General features: G+C 46.5%; 1 pseudogene; it reads left to right on the plus strand.

The window, feature by feature from the left end:
- The first annotated feature begins 3,181 nt into the window (after positions 1 to 3,181).
- On the plus strand, positions 3,182 to 3,271 carry LOC132366849 (U6 spliceosomal RNA; annotated as a pseudogene).
- The last annotated feature ends 2,728 nt before the right edge of the window (positions 3,272 to 5,999 follow it).

The raw sequence follows: 5,999 nt of genomic DNA on the forward strand, positions 1-5,999 counted from the left end.
CCCTAGAGATTCTGAGGTTGATCTACGGCTCACAATTTGGAAAGATGTCCAAGATGTGTTAAGTGAAAAAAATACGACGCAGAAGAGTCCATGTAGTAAGATCCCATTTTTGTAAATAACACAGACATGATTGCATGTCTTCTTTGCCCATGTCCTTAGGTGCCTGGAATAATATGGAAGAATACATGGCAGATGGAAACAGGGGTTTTCTCTAAGGCATGGTATTGTGAAGGCTTTCACTCTTAAATTATCCACGTGAGGGTATTTCAAGTTATTAATCAGCATGTTTCTCCCTCTAACTAGACTGACCAAAACCCTTCACTGGTACCCTGGCGTGAGTCGCACACAACAGAACAAGAAGAACGTCGCAAGTAATCGATTTAGGGCAGGAAGATCTGGCACATGCTAACAGAGCAAAGGTTTAAGGCCGAGCGAGACTGGGAGGAAAAGCTCCAGGGGCCAGGGGGAAGATGCAGAGACACGACCAGAGATGCAGACAGTGACAAGGAGAAGCTGCAGCCCCATGGGGGGCGGTCTGGCAAGTTCCCCGGAGTTCAGGAGGCTGACAATAGCTGAGTTCTCTTCTCCTTGCCCCACCGTAAGGTCTACCCATGGCCAAGGGTGGTTTGTCACCCAGTGGCGTCCACCTTGAGGTGACACGCCCCCAAGTCTACCAAGCGCTGCCCCACGACCGCCTCCTGGGGAAAACCCCTGGCATCTATATGATGCCAGAATTCAACATGACTCAACATTCACTATTTATCAACCCTTAACTCAAAATCAGCTCTTAAGACCTTCCTTCCATCAACTTTCTAACAGGGCAATTAGGTGTCTAATTAATGCTCTGAAGGCACCTTTCCCCAGCTACAGGTACACAAGCATGTGTGCACATACACACACCACACACACACATACACAGCACACACTCATACACATATACACACACAACCCACACGCCACACACACACACACAAATCACACACACAACACACACGCTACACACACACCACACACAAATCACACACACAACCCACACGCCACACACACACCACATACACACACACAAATCACACACACACCACACAGCACACAGTCATACACATATACACACACAACCCACATGCCACACACACACCACATACACACACACAAATCACACACACACCACACAGCACACAGTCATACACATATACACATACAACCAACACGCCACACACACACACAAATCACACACACAACCCACACACCACACACACACCACATACACACACACAAATCACAACACACACGCTACTCACACAACACACACTCATACACATATACACACACAACCCACATGCCACACACACACCACATACACAACACACACCACATACACACAAATCACACACACAAACATACACACACAACCCACACACTACACACACACACAAATCACACACACGACACACACACACAGACACACACACACACGCCTCGTGGAGTCCCTCTCCTTTCCATTTGCATGCCCTTCCCTGGAATACTCATCCCTCCCCCGCTTTCATTCCCTTAGATATTAAATGCTGACTGAATCTCTCTTTGGCTCTTGAAAAGAACAGCATTGTTTTACAATCGCTTGATGTGCCACTGTTTGCCCTCAGCCCACTTGAATCGGGGCAATTGTTGGGGACGGTTAGTATCCGCCGCAGTCTCAGCACATGGCCACTGCCCACTGCCTCGGATACAGGACTGGAAATTAACGGCTCCCCTACCAAAGATTATCACTCACTAACTACCCTGGAAGCTGAACATTGTTTCCAGAATGTACACCGTCACGCCGGAAAGGGTTTTTTCCTATTTCCTGGCAGTGGTTGTAAGAAGACTCCGTTATCAGATTAGCAGAGAATGGCGATACTCAGAAGTGACATTTGCACAGAATGTTAGAGTTGACAGAGATCTCTTCACATTTGGTTTTCACTAACGGGATCTCATTCAGTCCTGAAGGAATGAGATATTAGAAAGAGACTCTTTCTGCCTCCATTTCAACTGAGGTGCCAAAAAAAAAAAAAAAAAAAAAATGGTATCTGATATCAAGATGATTGGGACAGACCTGTCTCAGCAGAATTCACGGAGATGATCCCAGAACCCCTTTCACAACTCCTGGCCCCTGGATCCTGATACGGATGTGAAAAGAGGGCAAAAAGGAGCAAGAATTTTGTGAGGGGTTTGGATGACGATATCTATAAGGCCATAACTTTGGAGAGAGCTATGCCGTTGAGTCTCCAGCAAAACCCCTTGTGGTACAGGCGAGGTGCTGCCCCAGAGCAGAAGGGGGCCTCAGGGACCACAAAGAAAAGCGTTCCCTGAAGCTACGTCCTTACATTCTGAGCAGAATAAGGAACCCCCAGAGGGAGGAGCAGCTGAAATGCAATCTGCACTGCATTCAGTGTGCCTCCTGAGTGTGACAGCCAGCCGTCTGTCTAAGGGAAAAGCTGGGGGCCAGTTCTGCCCCCTCACTGCTGGGCCTGTGGCCTCAGCAGCTGGGAAGAGGTAGCAGTTTCTGGTCCTGCTGTGGTCACATCCCAGCTTCTGGGGCCCAGTTGTTGGGAGGTAGATGGTATGTCCCCCAGCCTTGACCTGTGATTCTCCATCACTGAATGGGGGATGCAGCCCAAGGAGACACAACTGTTCCCCGTTTGAAGATCAGAGACCATGATTTACCTCATCTTGAAGGGAAAGAAAGAGACCTATCTCTTTGTCTGGAGGAGGAGAGCACAGAAGGGAGAGGAGGAGGGGAGGGGAGGGGAGAGGTGGAGAGGGAGGCAAGAAGTCTTCTGAAGTCATGAAGAGAAACTCAAAACCTAGAACACATGCATCTGCTTCCCATATTTTTCTATTTCTGAAAATGAAGTTTGACCGAAAAAGCATGTCAACGGGAGAAGAAACACTTCACTCACCGCATGAAGAGTTCCTGTTTTGTTTATCTCAGGGTCTAAATGAACATGTGCCTTATTGTCCGTGGACGTCCCTTTTACAAATGGCCACACGGGCCAGCACTAAATGCTAGATGGCTATTTAGCATTGTGGAAGCCAGGAAGACACCATCCAACTCTGGAGAAGAAAAACATTGACAGAGTAAATGCCTCTTATTTATGACACATAGTAATAAAAACAAACAAACCTGATAAAAATAATCATGCCAGTGCTCGCTTCGGCAGCACATATACAGACAAGATTAGCACGGTCCCTGCACAAGGATGACATGCAAATTCGTGGAGCATTCCATACTTTTAAACAACAAGGTCCTATTGTATAGCACAGGGAACTGTACTCAATATCCTATAATAAACCACAATGGAAAAGAATATGAAAAAGAATATATATATATATATATATATATATATATATATATATATAACTGAATCACTTTGATGTACACCTGAAACACAACATTGTAAATCAACTATACTTCAGTAAAAATAATAATAATAACTGTGCCACATTCAAGTGTGAGAATCTTGGTTTGATTTCTCTGAAACGCAGCAGATTGTCCCCATTTTTGTCATGGAGGTGCAGTGGGTTTTATTTTTTTTAATAATTTATCCATTTATTTATTTTTGGCTGCATTGGGTCTTCGTTGCCGCGTGCGGGCTTTCTCTAGTTGCGGCAAGCGGGGGCTACTCTTCGTTGCGGTGCGCGGGCTTCTCATTGCAGTGACTTCTCTTGTTGCAGAGCATGGGCTCCAGGTGTGGGCTCAGTAGTTGTGGCACACGGGCTTAGTTGCTCTGCGGCATGTGGGATCTTCTGGGACCAGGGCTCGAACCTGTGTTCCGTGCATCGGCAGGAGGATTCTTTAACACTGCGCCACCAGGGAAGTCCCAGTGCGGTAGTTTTGATCTTACTTTTTCCAACCATAAGATTGCAAGGTCTCTAGGTAAGTCTCTGCCTCTGGAAGGGTCAGTCTGAAATAGGCAGATTTCAGAATGGGACACATACAAAACATAGAAATTAACATGTTCTCTCCGTGCTGGGCCCACAGCCAGCCCTTCATGCCCTTCTTTCCCGGAGCAAGTAGATTGAGACCCCGCACATGTGCCAGATGTGAGGCCAGGTGCTGGGCACGCAAGAAGGAAAGAGAGACGCAAGGCACCTGCCCGTCTAGTGCAGACCCCAGAAAGCAATTTGGAGACTTAACTGGGAATCTATGACAGGTAGAGATTTCAAAGGAATTGCAAAGCAACACCAAATTTGGTTTCAAGTGTGTGGGTTTTTCAGTTTGGGTTTTGGTTTTTACCTAATCTCACATTGTGCACATGACAAACAATCGACACGTAAAGGCTTCACCAATAAGCTACCAAAAGGTGCATCATAATCAGGGAGTTCCAGCCCTTTTCGCTGCATGGCACTGCTAACAAAAGGACCAATATTAAGAATAAACTGAGATGTTGGTGAATGTATTGTGCTCTGTTTTCATACAGATTCCGCTGTTGATTCTCTCATTTGGCATTTTTTTAATGTTCTGTCATTCCTCTTACCCAGGTAACGTGGAAGGCCATGGGATGGAAGAGTCAGGGAAAAAAAAGAAATGTATTTCTGTCCCACCAATATTATATTCTTAAACTCACTCTCAAATAGGTAAATACTTTTTAAACGGAAGAAATTAGTCTCTTCTTTTCCCTTAACTTCCCTTCCAAAGATGAAGGAGATTGGGGTTTCCCTGGTGGCGCAGTGGTTGAGAATCTGCCTGCCAATGCAGGGGACACGGGTTCGAGCCCTGGTCTGGGAAGATCCCACATGCCGCGGAGCAACTAGGCCCGTGAGCCACAACTGCTGAGCCTGCGCGTCTGGAGCCTGTGCTCCGCAACAAGAGAGGCCGCGATAGTGAGAGGCCCGCGCACCGCGATGAAGAGTGGCCCCCACTTGCCGCAACTAGAGAAAGCCCTCGCACAGAAACAAAGACCCAACACACCCAAAAATAAATAAATAAATAAATAAATTAAAAAAAAAAAAAAGATGAAGGAGATTTTCCGTAAACTTGCCTCCCTAACCTGCAGATTCTGTCTCAGTGGATCAATGAGAAAACGTTTCTGACAAGTCAAATGTTCATTTTTTAGGGGAAAAATAACTCTCTCTATCCAGGCTGCCAAGACTGTGGCTTATGTGTTCTCAGTCCCTCAAGCTATCAATCGGCATCCTGCCGCAGACATTGCCCAGATGTCTTGGTCAGCGCACATTAAAGGCTTAGTTTGCAGGCTTCCTAGGAAAGAGATTTAACATTAGCACATGTTAGTTGTTAAGGAACATCCTTCTCCATTGAAAGAGAAATTTTATTTCTCAGGAAGAAAAAGAAATACAACGCGTAGTCACTAGGATGCATTATGAACCTGTTATTGCGTGTGGGATTTATGATCAAGGTCTCTCTCTTCTACAAGGATTCTTCAGCTAAGGGCGGAATTACAGATTGAAGGGCCTACCAAGAAAATGTTTCACAGACCTTTAGCGCCATCTAGTGGCTGTGTCCTGAATTTGAGAGGCGTGAGAGGCTCTGGCAGTCAAAGCTCTTACTCTAAACAGGCTTGGCAGAGGGCAGAGTTGGCCGACACAGGAACTGTTGTGCCTCAGAACACTGTGCTGGGTACATGGCATTTCCCCATAGATTCCAGAGAGAGAGTTGCACCCAGATCTCAAGGGCATTTTGAAAGGAGCCATTTTCAAAGCAATTGGTACAATGCTTTTGTTGTCTCTTCTTAGTCACCTGCTTGAAGCAGCCTGTCTGGAACACACAGGGTGTGAGTGTGTGTGTGTGTGTGTGTGTGTGTGTGTGAGAGTGTGTGTGTGAGTGTGTGTGTGTGTGTGTGTGCGCACACGCGCGCGCACAGCGAGGGAGCAGCACGAAAATGCTCAGGGCTTGTGCTGAGTTCTGCGGTGCCAACTGGCATCAGGAAGGGACATATGCAAAATCACGCCCCGCATGGCCTCTAAACTTATACAAGCTGCCAATATCCTGCACTGGAGAGACC

This window comes from Balaenoptera ricei, chromosome 5, assembly GCF_028023285.1.
Source record: "Balaenoptera ricei isolate mBalRic1 chromosome 5, mBalRic1.hap2, whole genome shotgun sequence".
NCBI classification, from domain to species: Eukaryota; Metazoa; Chordata; class Mammalia; order Artiodactyla; family Balaenopteridae; genus Balaenoptera; species Balaenoptera ricei.